Genomic DNA, 10,825 nt, shown 5'->3' with positions numbered 1-10,825 from the left:
GGTGACCTCCTCGAAGTCCTCGTGTTGCACCCTCCCATTTTATTTCATATAATTTTTTTTAGTTGCATTTTCTCGACGTGGTGTAACTCATTCGTTATTTGCGTTTTGTGAAATAAATAATTTGAAACGATATTTGGTCAAATTTGCATTTAAATTCGAGGCGCAAGTGCGATAAGGGGCAACCTTTATATGAATAGATTGCGCAAGAGTTGACGGGTGCGATCATACCAAAGACTAATGCACCGGATCCCATCGTAACTCCGCAGCTAAGCGTGCTTGGGCGAGAGTAGTACTAGGATGGGTGACCTCCGGAAGTCCTCGTGTTGCACCCTCCCATTTTATTTCATAGAATGTTTTTTTAGTTGCATTTTCTCGACGTGTGTAACTCATTCGTTATTTTCGCTTTGTGAAATGAATAATTAGAAACGATATTCTGGTCGAATTTGCATTTAAATTCGAGGCGTTAGTGCGATCGTGGGCAACCTTTATATGAATAGATTGCGCAAGAGTTGACGGTGCGATCATACCAAAGACTAATGCACCGGATCGCATTAGAACTCCGCAGCTAAGCGTGCTTGGGCGAGAGTAGTACTAGGATGGGTGACCTCCGGAAGTCCTCGTGTTGCACCCTCCCATTTTATTTCATATAATTTTTTTAGTTGCATTTTCTCGACGTGGTGTAACTCATTCGTTATTTTCGCTTTGTGAAATAAACAATTTGAAACGATATTTGGTCAAATTTGCATTTAAATTCGAGGCGCAAGTGCGATAAGGGCAACCTTTATATGAATAGATTATGCAAGAGTTGACGGTGCGATCATACCAAAGACTAATGCACCGGATCCCATCGTAACTCCGCAGCTAAGCGTGTTTGGGCGAGAGTAGTACTAGGATGGGTGACCTCCGAAGTCCTCGTGTTGCACCCTCCCATTTTATTTCATAGAATGTTTTTTTAGTTGCATTTTCTCGACGTGGTGTAACTCATTCGTTATTTTCGCTTTGTGAAATGAATAATTAGAAACGATATTCTATCGAATTTGCATTTAAATTCGAGGCGCAAGTGCGATCAGGGCAACCTTTATATGAATAGATTATGCAAGAGTTGACGGGTGCGATCATACCAAAGACTAATGCACCGGATCGCATTAGAACTCCGCAGTTAAGCGTGCTTGGGCGAGAGTAGTACTAGGATGGGTGACCTCCGGAAGTCCTCGTGTTGCACCCTCCCATTTTATTTCATATAATTTTTTTAGTTGCATTTTCTCGACGTGGTGTAACTCATTCCTTATTTATGCTTTTGTGAAATAAACAATTTGAAACGATATTTGGTCAAATTTGCATTTAAATTCGAGGCGCAAGTGCGATAAGGGCAACCTTTATATGAATAGATTGCAAGAGTTGACGGGTGCGATCATACCAAAGACTAATGCACCGGATCCCATCAGAACTCTGCAGTTAAGCGTGCTTGGGCGAGAGTAGTACTAGGATGGGTGACCTCCTGTGAAGTCCTCGTGTTGCACCCCTCCCATTTTATTTCATAGAATGTTTTTTTTTTAGTTGCATTTTCTCGACGTAGTGTAACTCATTCGTTATTTTCGTTTTGTGAAATGAATAATTAGGAACGATATTCTATTCGAATTTGCATTTAAATTCGAGGCGTTAAGTGCGATCAGGGCAACCTTTATATGAATAGATTGCGCAAGAGTTGACGGTGCGATCATACCAAAGACTAATGCACCGGATCGCATTAGAACTCCGCAGCTAAGCGTGCTTGGGCGAGTAGTACTAGGATGGGTGACCTCCTGGGAAGTCCTCGTGTTGCACCCCTCCCATTTTATTTCATATAATTTTTTTAGTTGCATTTTCTCGACGTGGTGTAACTCATTCCTTATTTGCGTTTTGTGAAATAAACAATTTGAAACGATATTTGGTCAAATTTGCATTTAAATTCGAGGCGCAAGTGCGATAAGGGGCAGCCTTTATATGAATAGATTGCAAGAGTTGACGGGTGCGATCATACCAAAGACTAATGCACCGGATCCCATCGTAACTCCGCAGCTAAGCGTGCTTGGGCGAGAGTAGTACTAGGATGGGTGACCTCCTGGGAAGTCCTCGTGTTGCACCCCTCCCATTTTATTTCATAGAATGTTTTTTTTTAGTTGCATTTTCTCGACGTGGTGTAACTCATTCGTTATTTTCGTTTTGTGAAATAAATAATTAGAACGATATTCTATCGAATTTGCATTTAAATTCGAGGCGCAAGTGCGATCGGGGCAACCTTTATATGAATAGATTGCGCAAGAGTTGACGGGTGCGATCATACCAAAGACTAATGCACCGGATCCCATTAGAACTCCGCAATTAAGCGTGCTTGGGCGAGAGTAGTACTAGGATGGGTGACCTCCTGGGAAGTCCTCGTGTTGTACCCTCCCATTTTATTTCATATAATTTTTTTTAGTTGCATTTTCTCGACGTGGTGTAACTCATTCCTTATTTTTGTTTTGTGAAACAAACAATTTGAAATGATATTTGGTCAAATTTGCATTTAAATTCGAGGCGCAAGTGCGATAAGGGGCAGCCTTTATATGAATAGATTGCGCAAGAGTTGACGGGTGCGATCATACCAAAGACTAATGCACCGGATCCCATCGTAACTCCGCAGCTAAGCGTGCTTGGGCGAGAGTAGTACTAGGATGGGTGACCTCCTCGAAGTCCTCGTGTTGCACCCTCCCATTTTATTTCATAGAATGTTTTTTTAGTTGCATTTTCTCGACGTGGTGTAACTCATTCGTTATTTTCGCTTTGTGAAATAAATAATTAGAACGATATTCTATCAAATTTGCATTTAAATTCGAGGCGCAAGTGCGATAAGGGCAACCTTTATATGAATAGATTGCAAGAGTTGACGGTGCGATCATACCAAAGACTAATGCACCGGATCCCATCGTAACTCCGCAGCTAAGCGTGCTTGGGCGAGAGTAGTACTAGGATGGGTGACCTCTCGAAGTCCTCGTGTTGCACCCTCCCATTTTATTTCATAGAATGTTTTTTTAGTTGCATTTTCTCGACGTGGTGTAACTCATTCGTTATTTTCGCTTTGTGAAATGAATAATTAGAACGATATTCTATCGAATTTGCATTTAAATTCGAGGCGCAAGTGCGATCAGGGCAACCTTTATATGAATAGATTGCGCAAGAGTTGACGGCGCGATCATACCAAAGACTAATGCACCGGATCCCATTAGAACTCCGCAGCTAAGCGTGCTTGGGCGAGAGTAGTACTAGGATGGGTGACCTCCGGAAGTCCTCGTGTTGCACCCTCCCATTTTATTTCATATAATTTTTTTAGTTGCATTTTCTCGACGTGGTGTAACTCATTCGTTATTTTCGCTTTGTGAAATAAACAATTTGAAACGATATTTGGTCAAATTTGCATTTAAATTCGAGGCGCAAGTGCGATAAGGGCAACCTTTATATGAATAGATTATGCAAGAGTTGACGGGTGCGATCATACCAAAGACTAATGCACCGGATCCCATCGTAACTCCGCAGCTAAGCGTGCTTGGGCGAGAGTAGTACTAGGATGGGTGACCTCCGGAAGTCCTCGTGTTGCACCCCTCCCATTTTATTTCATAGAATGTTTTTTTAGTTGCATTTTCTCGACGTGGTGTAACTCATTCGTTATTTTCGTTTTGTGAAATGAATAATTAGGAACGATATTCTATTCAAATTTGCATTTAAATTCGAGGCGCAAGTGCGATCAGGGGCAACCTTTATATGAATAGATTGCGCAAGAGTTGACGGGTGCGATCATACCAGCACTAATGCACCGGATCCCATCAGAACTCCGCAGTCAAGCGTGCTTGGGCGAGAGTAGTACTAGGATGGGTGACCTCCTGGGAAGTCCTCGTGTTGCACCCCTCCCATTTTATTTCATATAATTTTTTTTTAGTTGCATTTTCTCGACGTGGTGTAACTCATTCGTTATTTGAGTTTTGTGAAATAAACAATTTGAAACGATATTTGGTCAAATTTGCATTTAAATTCGAGGCGCAAGTGCGATAAGGGGCAGCCATTATATGAATAGATTGCGCAAGAGTTGACGGGTGCGATCATACCAGCACTAATACACCGGATCCCATCAGAACTTCGCAGTTAAGCGTGGTTGGGCGAGAGTAGTACTAGGATGGGAGACCTCTTCGGAAGTCCTCGTGTTGCACCCTTCCCATTTTATTTCATAGAATGTTTTTTTTTAGTTGCCTTTTCTCGACGTAGTGTAACTCATTCGTTATTTTCGTTTTGTGAAATGAATAATTAGGAACGATATTCGGTCGAATTTGCATTTAAATTCGAGGCGCAAGTGCGATCAGCGGCAACCTTTATATGAATAGATTGCAAGAGTTGACGGGTGCGATCATACCAAAGACTAATGCACCGGATCCCATTAGAACTCCGCAGCTTAAGCGTGCTTGGGCGAGAGTAGTACTAGGATGGGTGACCTCCGAAGTCCTCGTGTTGCACCCTCCCATTTTATTTCATATAATTTTTTTAGTTGCATTTTCTCGACGTGGTGTAACTCATTCGTTATTTTCGCTTTTGTGAAATAAACAATTTGAAACGATATTTGGTCAAATTTGCATTTAAATTCGAGGCGCAAGTGCGATAAGGGCAACCTTTATATGAATAGATTATGCAAGAGTTGACGGTGCGATCATACCAAAGACTAATGCACCGGATCCCATCGTAACTCCGCAGCTAAGCGTTGCTTGGGCGAGAGTAGTACTAGGATGGGTGACCTCCTGGGAAGTCCTCGTGTTGCACCCCTCCCATTTTATTTCATAGAATGTTTTTTTTTAGTTGCATTTTCTCGACGTAGTGTAACTCATTCGTTATTTTCGTTTTGTGAAATGAATAATTAGGAACGATATTCGGTCGAATTTGCATTTAAATTCGAGGCGCAAGTGCGATCAAGGGGCAACCTTTATATGAATAGATTGCGCAAGAGTTGACGGTGCGATCATACCAAAGACTAATGCACCGGATCCCATCGTAACTCCGCAGCTAAGCGTGCTTGGGCGAGAGTAGTACTAGGATGGGTGACCTCCGAAGTCCTCGTGTTGCACCCTCCCATTTTATTTCATATAATTTTTTTAGTTGCATTTTCTCGACGTGGTGTAACTCATTCGTTATTTTCGCTTTTGTGAAATAAACAATTTGAAACGATATTTGGTCAAATTTGCATTTAAATTCGAGGCGCAAGTGCGATAAGGGCAACCTTTATATGAATAGATTGCGCAAGAGTTGACGGCAAGCGATCATACCAAAGACTAATGCACCGGATCCCATCGTAACTCCGCAGCTAAGCGTGCTTGGGCGAGAGTAGTACTAGGATGGGTGACCTCCGAAGTCCTCGTGTTGCACCCTCCCATTTTATTTCATAGAATGTTTTTTTAGTTGCATTTTCTCGACGTGTGTAACTCATTCGTTATTTTCGCTTTGTGAAATGAATAATTAGAACGATATTCTATCAAATTTGCATTTAAATTCGAGGCTAAGTGCGATCAGGGGCAACCTTTATATGAATAGATTGCGCAAGAGTTGACGGGTGCGATCATACCAGCACTAATGCACCGGATCGCATTAGAACTCCGCAGTTAAGCGTGCTTGGGCGAGAGTAGTACTAGGATGGGTGACCTCCTGGGAAGTCCTCGTGTTGTACCCTTCCATTTTATTTCATATAATTTTTTTTTAGTTGCATTTTCTCGACGTGGTGTAACTCATTCCTTATTTAAGTTTTGTGAAATAAACAATTTGAAACGATATTTGGTCAAATTTGCATTTAAATTCGAGGCGCAAGTGCGATAAGGGGCAGCCTTTATATGAATAGATTGCGCAAGAGTTGATTTGCAAAAGCGATCATACCAAAGACTAATGCACCGGATCCCATCGTAACTCCGCAGCTAAGCGTGCTTGGGCGAGAGTAGTACTAGGATGGGTGACCTCCGAAGTCCTCGTGTTGCACCCTCCCATTTTATTTCATAGAATGTTTTTTTAGTTGCATTTTCTCGACGTGGTGTAACTCATTCGTTATTTTCGCTTTGTGAAATGAATAATTAGAACGATATTCTATTTAATTTGCATTTAAATTCGAGGCGCAAGTGCGATCAGGGGCAACCTTTATATGAATAGATTGCAAGAGTTGACGGGTGCGATCATACCAAAGACTAATGCACCGGATCGCATTAGAACTCCGCAGTTAAGCGTGCTTGGGCGAGAGTAGTACTAGGATGGGTGACCTCCGGAAGTCCTCGTGTTGCACCCTCCCATTTTATTTCATATAATTTTTTTAGTTGCATTTTCTCGACGTGGTGTAACTCATTCCTTATTTATGTTTTGTGAAATAAACAATTTGAAACGATATTTGGTCAAATTTGCATTTAAATTCGAGGCGCAAGTGCGATAAGGGCAACCTTTATATGAATAGATTGCGCAAGAGTTGATTTGCAAGGATCATACCAAAGACTAATGCACCGGATCCCATCGTAACTCCGCAGCTAAGCGTGTTTGGGCGAGAGTAGTACTAGGATGGTGACCTCCGGAAGTCCTCGTGTTGCACCCTCCCATTTTATTTCATAGAATGTTTTTTTAGTTGCATTTTCTCGACGTGGTGTAACTCATTCGTTATTTTCGCTTTTGTGAAATGAATAATTAGGAACGATATTCGATCGAATTTGCATTTAAATTCGAGGCGCAAGTGCGATCAGGGGCAACCTTTATATGAATAGATTGCGCAAGAGTTGACGGGTGCGATCATACCAGCACTAATGCACCGGATCGCATTAGAACTCCGCAGCTTAAGCGTGCTTTAAGCGAGAGTAGTACTAGGATGGGTGACCTCCGAAAGTCCTCGTGTTGCACCCTCCCATTTTATTTCATATAATTTTTTTAGTTGCATTTTCTCGACGTGGTGTAACTCATTCGTTATTTTCGCTTTTGTGAAATAAACAATTTGAAACGATATTTGGTCAAATTTGCATTTAAATTCGAGGCGCAAGTGCGATAAGGGCAACCTTTATATGAATAGATTGCAAGAGTTGACGGACAAAGTATCATACCAAAGACTAATGCACCGGATCCCATCGTAACTCCGCAGCTTAAGCGCGCTTTGGGCGAGAGTAGTACTAGGATGGGTGACCTCCTCGAAGTCCTCGTGTTGCACCCTCCCATTTTATTTCATAGAATGTTTTTTAGTTGCATTTTCTCGACGTGGTGTAACTCATTCGTTATTTTCGCTTTGTGAAATAAATAATTAGAACGATATTCTATTCAATTTGCATTTAAATTCGAGGCGCAAGTGCGATCAGGGCAACCTTTATATGAATAGATTGCGCAAGAGTTGACGGGTGCGATCATACCAAAGACTAATGCACCGGATCCCATCGAACTCCGCAGCTAAGCGTGCTTGGGCGAGAGTAGTACTAGGATGGGTGACCTCCGGAAGTCCTCGTGTTGCACCCCTCCCATTTTATTTCATATAATTTTTTTTTAGTTGCATTTTCTCGACGTGGTGTAACTCATTCGTTATTTTCGTTTTGTGAAATAAATAATTTGAAACGATATTTGGTCAAATTTGCATTTAAATTCGAGGCGCAAGTGCGATAAGGGCAACCTTTATATGAATAGATTATGCAAGAGTTGACGGTGCGATCATACCAAAGACTAATGCACCGGATCCCATCGTAACTCCGCAGCTTAAGCGTGCTTGGGCGAGAGTAGTACTAGGATGGGTGACCTCCGAAGTCCTCGTGTTGCACCCCTCCCATTTTATTTCATATAATTTTTTTTTAGTTGCATTTTCTCGACGTGGTGTAACTCATTCGTTATTTTCGTTTTGTGAAATAAATAATTTGAAACGATATTTGGTCAAATTTGCATTTAAATTCGAGGCGCAAGTGCGATAAGGGGCAACCTTTATATGAATAGATTGCGCAAGAGTTGACGGGTGCGATCATACCAAAGACTAATGCACCGGATCCCATCGTAACTCCGCAGCTTAAGCGTGCTTGGGCGAGAGTAGTACTAGGATGGTGACCTCCGAAGTCCTCGTGTTGCACCCTCCCATTTTATTTCATATAATGTTTTTTTAGTTGCATTTTCTCGATGTACTGTAACTCATTCGTTATTTACCTTTTGTGAAATAAACAATTTGAAACGATATTTGGTCAAATTTGCATTTAAATTCGAGGCGCAAGTGCGATAAGGGCAACCTTTATATGAATAGATTGCGCAAGAGTTGACGGTGCGATCATACCAAAGACTAATGCACCGGATCCCATCGTAACTCCGCAGCTAAGCGTGCTTTGGGCGAGAGTAGTACTAGGATGGGTGACCTCCTCGAAGTCCTCGTGTTGCACCCCTCCCATTTTATTTCATAGAATGTTTTTTTTAGTTGCATTTTCTCGACGTAGTGTAACTCATTCGTTATTTTCGTTTTGTGAAATGAATAATTAGAACGATATTCTATTTAATTTGCATTTAAATTCGAGGCGCAAGTGCGATCAGGGCAACCTTTATATGAATAGATTGCGCAAGAGTTGACGGGTGCGATCATACCAAAGACTAATGCACCGGATCGCATTAGAACTCCGCAGCTAAGCGTGCTTTGGGCGAGAGTAGTACTAGGATGGGTGACCTCCGGAAGTCCTCGTGTTGCACCCTCCCATTTTATTTCATATAATTTTTTTAGTTGCATTTTCTCGACGTGGTGTAACTCATTCCTTATTTATGCTTTTGTGAAATAAACAATTTGAAACGATATTTGGTCAAATTTGCATTTAAATTCGAGGCGCAAGTGCGATAAGGGCAACCTTTATATGAATAGATTACGCAAGAGTTGACGGGTGCGATCATACCAGCACTAATGCACCGGATCCCATCAGAACTCCGCAGTTAAGCGTGCTTGGGCGAGAGTAGTACTAGGATGGGTGACCTCCTGGGAAGTCCTCGTGTTGCACCCCTCCCATTTTATTTCATAGAATGTTTTTTTTTAGTTGCATTTTCTCGACGTAGTGTAACTCATTCGTTATTTTCGTTTTGTGAAATGAATAATTAGGAACGATATTCGGTCGAATTTGCATTTAAATTCGAGGCGCAAGTGCGATCAGGGGCAACCTTTATATGAATAGATTGCGCAAGAGTTGACGGGTGCGATCATACCAGCACTAATGCACCGGATCGCATTAGAACTCCGCAGTTAAGCGTGCTTGGGCGAGAGTAGTACTAGGATGGGTGACCTCCTGGGAAGTCCTCGTGTTGTACCCCTCCCATTTTATTTCATATAATTTTTTTTTAGTTGCATTTTCTCGACGTGGTGTAACTCATTCCTTATTTGCGTTTTGTGAAATAAACAATTTGAAACGATATTTGGTCAAATTTGCATTTAAATTCGAGGCGCAAGTGCGATAAGGGGCAGCCTTTATATGAATAGATTGCGCAAGAGTTGATTTGGTGCGATCATACCAAAGACTAATGCACCGGATCCCATCAGAACTCCGCAGTTAAGCGTGCTTGGGCGAGAGTAGTACTAGGATGGGTGACCTCCTGGGAAGTCCTCGTGTTGCACCCCTCCCATTTTATTTCATAGAATGTTTTTTTTTAGTTGCATTTTCTCGACGTGGTGTAACTCATTCGTTATTTTCGTTTTGTGAAATAAATAATTAGAACGATATTCTATCAAATTTGCATTTAAATTCGAGGCTAAGTGCGATCGGGGCAACCTTTATATGAATAGATTGCGCAAGAGTTGACGGTGCGATCATACCAAAGACTAATGCACCGGATCCCATCGTAACTCCGCAGCTTAAGCGTGCTTGGGCGAGAGTAGTACTAGGATGGTGACCTCCGAAGTCCTCGTGTTGCACCCTCCCATTTTATTTCATATAATTTTTTTAGTTGCATTTTCTCGACGTGGTGTAACTCATTCGTTATTTGCGTTTTGTGAAATAAACAATTTGAAACGATATTTGGTCAAATTTGCATTTAAATTCGAGGCGCAAGTGCGATAAGGGGCAACCTTTATATGAATAGATTGCGCAAGAGTTGACGGGTGCGATCATACCAAAGCACTAATGCACCGGATCCCATCGTAACTCCGCAGCTAAGCGTGCTTGGGCGAGAGTAGTACTAGGATGGGTGACCTCCGGAAGTCCTCGTGTTGCACCCCTCCCATTTTATTTCATAGAATGTTTTTTTAGTTGCATTTTCTCGACGTGGTGTAACTCATTCGTTATTTTCGTTTTGTGAAATAAATAATTTGAAACGATATTTGGTCAAATTTGCATTTAAATTCGAGGCGCAAGTGCGATAAGGGGCAACCTTTATATGAATAGATTGCGCAAGAGTTGACGGGTGCGATCATACCAGCACTAATGCACCGGATCCCATCAGAACTCCGCAGTTAAGCGTGCTTGGGCGAGAGTAGTAGTCCTCGTGTTGCACCCCTCCCATTTTATTTCATAGAATGTTTTTTTTTAGTTGCATTTTCTCGACGTAGTGTAACTCATTCGTTATTTTCGTTTTGTGAAATGAATAATTAGGAACGATATTCGGTCGAATTTGCATTTAAATTCGAGGCGCAAGTGCGATCAGCGGCAACCTTTATATGAATAGATTGCGCAAGAGTTGACGGGTGCGATCATACCAGCACTAATGCACCGGATCGCATTAGAACTCCGCAGTTAAGCGTGCTTGGGCGAGAGTAGTACTAGGATGGGTGACCTCCTGGGAAGTCCTCGTGTTGTACCCCTCCCATTTTATTTCATATAAT

General features: G+C 41.9%; 13 non-coding genes and 21 pseudogenes across 13 annotated transcripts; all 34 read left to right on the top strand.

Moving 5' to 3' along the window:
- Positions 1-214: 214 nt before the first annotated feature.
- On the top strand, positions 215-332 carry LOC128038893 (5S ribosomal RNA; annotated as a pseudogene).
- Positions 333-513: 181 nt separating this feature from the next.
- LOC128038970 (5S ribosomal RNA) lies at positions 514-631 on the top strand (annotated as a pseudogene).
- A 178-nt stretch (positions 632-809) lies between these two features.
- LOC128038908 (5S ribosomal RNA) lies at positions 810-926 on the top strand (annotated as a pseudogene).
- A 181-nt stretch (positions 927-1,107) lies between these two features.
- LOC128038959 (5S ribosomal RNA) lies at positions 1,108-1,225 on the top strand. Its single transcript, XR_008193692.1, has one exon. It is a non-coding gene; the product is annotated as a 5S ribosomal RNA (ribosomal RNA).
- A 178-nt stretch (positions 1,226-1,403) lies between these two features.
- LOC128038949 (5S ribosomal RNA) lies at positions 1,404-1,523 on the top strand. Its single transcript, XR_008193682.1, has one exon. It is a non-coding gene; the product is annotated as a 5S ribosomal RNA (ribosomal RNA).
- Positions 1,524-1,709: 186 nt separating this feature from the next.
- LOC128038966 (5S ribosomal RNA) lies at positions 1,710-1,827 on the top strand (annotated as a pseudogene).
- A 179-nt stretch (positions 1,828-2,006) lies between these two features.
- Positions 2,007-2,126, top strand: LOC128038955 (5S ribosomal RNA). Its single transcript, XR_008193688.1, has one exon. It is a non-coding gene; the product is annotated as a 5S ribosomal RNA (ribosomal RNA).
- Positions 2,127-2,309: 183 nt separating this feature from the next.
- Positions 2,310-2,429, top strand: LOC128038953 (5S ribosomal RNA). The gene has a single exon (XR_008193686.1). It is a non-coding gene; the product is annotated as a 5S ribosomal RNA (ribosomal RNA).
- A 181-nt stretch (positions 2,430-2,610) lies between these two features.
- On the top strand, positions 2,611-2,729 carry LOC128038972 (5S ribosomal RNA; annotated as a pseudogene).
- Positions 2,730-2,906: 177 nt separating this feature from the next.
- Positions 2,907-3,024, top strand: LOC128038912 (5S ribosomal RNA; annotated as a pseudogene).
- A 179-nt stretch (positions 3,025-3,203) lies between these two features.
- On the top strand, positions 3,204-3,321 carry LOC128038968 (5S ribosomal RNA; annotated as a pseudogene).
- A 179-nt stretch (positions 3,322-3,500) lies between these two features.
- On the top strand, positions 3,501-3,618 carry LOC128038969 (5S ribosomal RNA; annotated as a pseudogene).
- A 184-nt stretch (positions 3,619-3,802) lies between these two features.
- LOC128038896 (5S ribosomal RNA) lies at positions 3,803-3,921 on the top strand. The gene has a single exon (XR_008193664.1). It is a non-coding gene; the product is annotated as a 5S ribosomal RNA (ribosomal RNA).
- Positions 3,922-4,104: 183 nt separating this feature from the next.
- LOC128038945 (5S ribosomal RNA) lies at positions 4,105-4,223 on the top strand. The gene has a single exon (XR_008193678.1). It is a non-coding gene; the product is annotated as a 5S ribosomal RNA (ribosomal RNA).
- Positions 4,224-4,406: 183 nt separating this feature from the next.
- On the top strand, positions 4,407-4,524 carry LOC128038899 (5S ribosomal RNA; annotated as a pseudogene).
- A 179-nt stretch (positions 4,525-4,703) lies between these two features.
- On the top strand, positions 4,704-4,824 carry LOC128038961 (5S ribosomal RNA; annotated as a pseudogene).
- A 185-nt stretch (positions 4,825-5,009) lies between these two features.
- On the top strand, positions 5,010-5,126 carry LOC128038915 (5S ribosomal RNA; annotated as a pseudogene).
- A 181-nt stretch (positions 5,127-5,307) lies between these two features.
- LOC128038926 (5S ribosomal RNA) lies at positions 5,308-5,424 on the top strand (annotated as a pseudogene).
- A 179-nt stretch (positions 5,425-5,603) lies between these two features.
- Positions 5,604-5,722, top strand: LOC128038939 (5S ribosomal RNA). The gene has a single exon (XR_008193672.1). It is a non-coding gene; the product is annotated as a 5S ribosomal RNA (ribosomal RNA).
- A 186-nt stretch (positions 5,723-5,908) lies between these two features.
- On the top strand, positions 5,909-6,025 carry LOC128038930 (5S ribosomal RNA; annotated as a pseudogene).
- Positions 6,026-6,204: 179 nt separating this feature from the next.
- Positions 6,205-6,322, top strand: LOC128038958 (5S ribosomal RNA). Its single transcript, XR_008193691.1, has one exon. It is a non-coding gene; the product is annotated as a 5S ribosomal RNA (ribosomal RNA).
- Positions 6,323-6,502: 180 nt separating this feature from the next.
- On the top strand, positions 6,503-6,616 carry LOC128038934 (5S ribosomal RNA; annotated as a pseudogene).
- Positions 6,617-6,802: 186 nt separating this feature from the next.
- Positions 6,803-6,921, top strand: LOC128038913 (5S ribosomal RNA; annotated as a pseudogene).
- A 480-nt stretch (positions 6,922-7,401) lies between these two features.
- Positions 7,402-7,518, top strand: LOC128038964 (5S ribosomal RNA; annotated as a pseudogene).
- A 181-nt stretch (positions 7,519-7,699) lies between these two features.
- LOC128038928 (5S ribosomal RNA) lies at positions 7,700-7,817 on the top strand (annotated as a pseudogene).
- Positions 7,818-8,000: 183 nt separating this feature from the next.
- LOC128038933 (5S ribosomal RNA) lies at positions 8,001-8,117 on the top strand (annotated as a pseudogene).
- Positions 8,118-8,297: 180 nt separating this feature from the next.
- On the top strand, positions 8,298-8,417 carry LOC128038901 (5S ribosomal RNA; annotated as a pseudogene).
- Positions 8,418-8,599: 182 nt separating this feature from the next.
- On the top strand, positions 8,600-8,718 carry LOC128038962 (5S ribosomal RNA; annotated as a pseudogene).
- A 180-nt stretch (positions 8,719-8,898) lies between these two features.
- Positions 8,899-9,017, top strand: LOC128038941 (5S ribosomal RNA). The gene has a single exon (XR_008193674.1). It is a non-coding gene; the product is annotated as a 5S ribosomal RNA (ribosomal RNA).
- A 185-nt stretch (positions 9,018-9,202) lies between these two features.
- On the top strand, positions 9,203-9,321 carry LOC128038937 (5S ribosomal RNA). The gene has a single exon (XR_008193670.1). It is a non-coding gene; the product is annotated as a 5S ribosomal RNA (ribosomal RNA).
- Positions 9,322-9,505: 184 nt separating this feature from the next.
- LOC128038946 (5S ribosomal RNA) lies at positions 9,506-9,625 on the top strand. Its single transcript, XR_008193679.1, has one exon. It is a non-coding gene; the product is annotated as a 5S ribosomal RNA (ribosomal RNA).
- A 478-nt stretch (positions 9,626-10,103) lies between these two features.
- On the top strand, positions 10,104-10,222 carry LOC128038956 (5S ribosomal RNA). Its single transcript, XR_008193689.1, has one exon. It is a non-coding gene; the product is annotated as a 5S ribosomal RNA (ribosomal RNA).
- A 183-nt stretch (positions 10,223-10,405) lies between these two features.
- On the top strand, positions 10,406-10,500 carry LOC128038900 (5S ribosomal RNA; annotated as a pseudogene).
- Positions 10,501-10,685: 185 nt separating this feature from the next.
- On the top strand, positions 10,686-10,804 carry LOC128038936 (5S ribosomal RNA). Its single transcript, XR_008193669.1, has one exon. It is a non-coding gene; the product is annotated as a 5S ribosomal RNA (ribosomal RNA).
- Positions 10,805-10,825: the final 21 nt, after the last annotated feature.

Source organism: Gossypium raimondii, unplaced genomic scaffold (assembly GCF_025698545.1).
Source record: "Gossypium raimondii isolate GPD5lz unplaced genomic scaffold, ASM2569854v1 Contig00329, whole genome shotgun sequence".
Classification (NCBI taxonomy): Eukaryota; Viridiplantae; Streptophyta; class Magnoliopsida; order Malvales; family Malvaceae; genus Gossypium; species Gossypium raimondii.
Note: the sequence above shows the minus strand (reverse complement) of the source record. Positions and strands in the feature narration are given on the sequence as shown.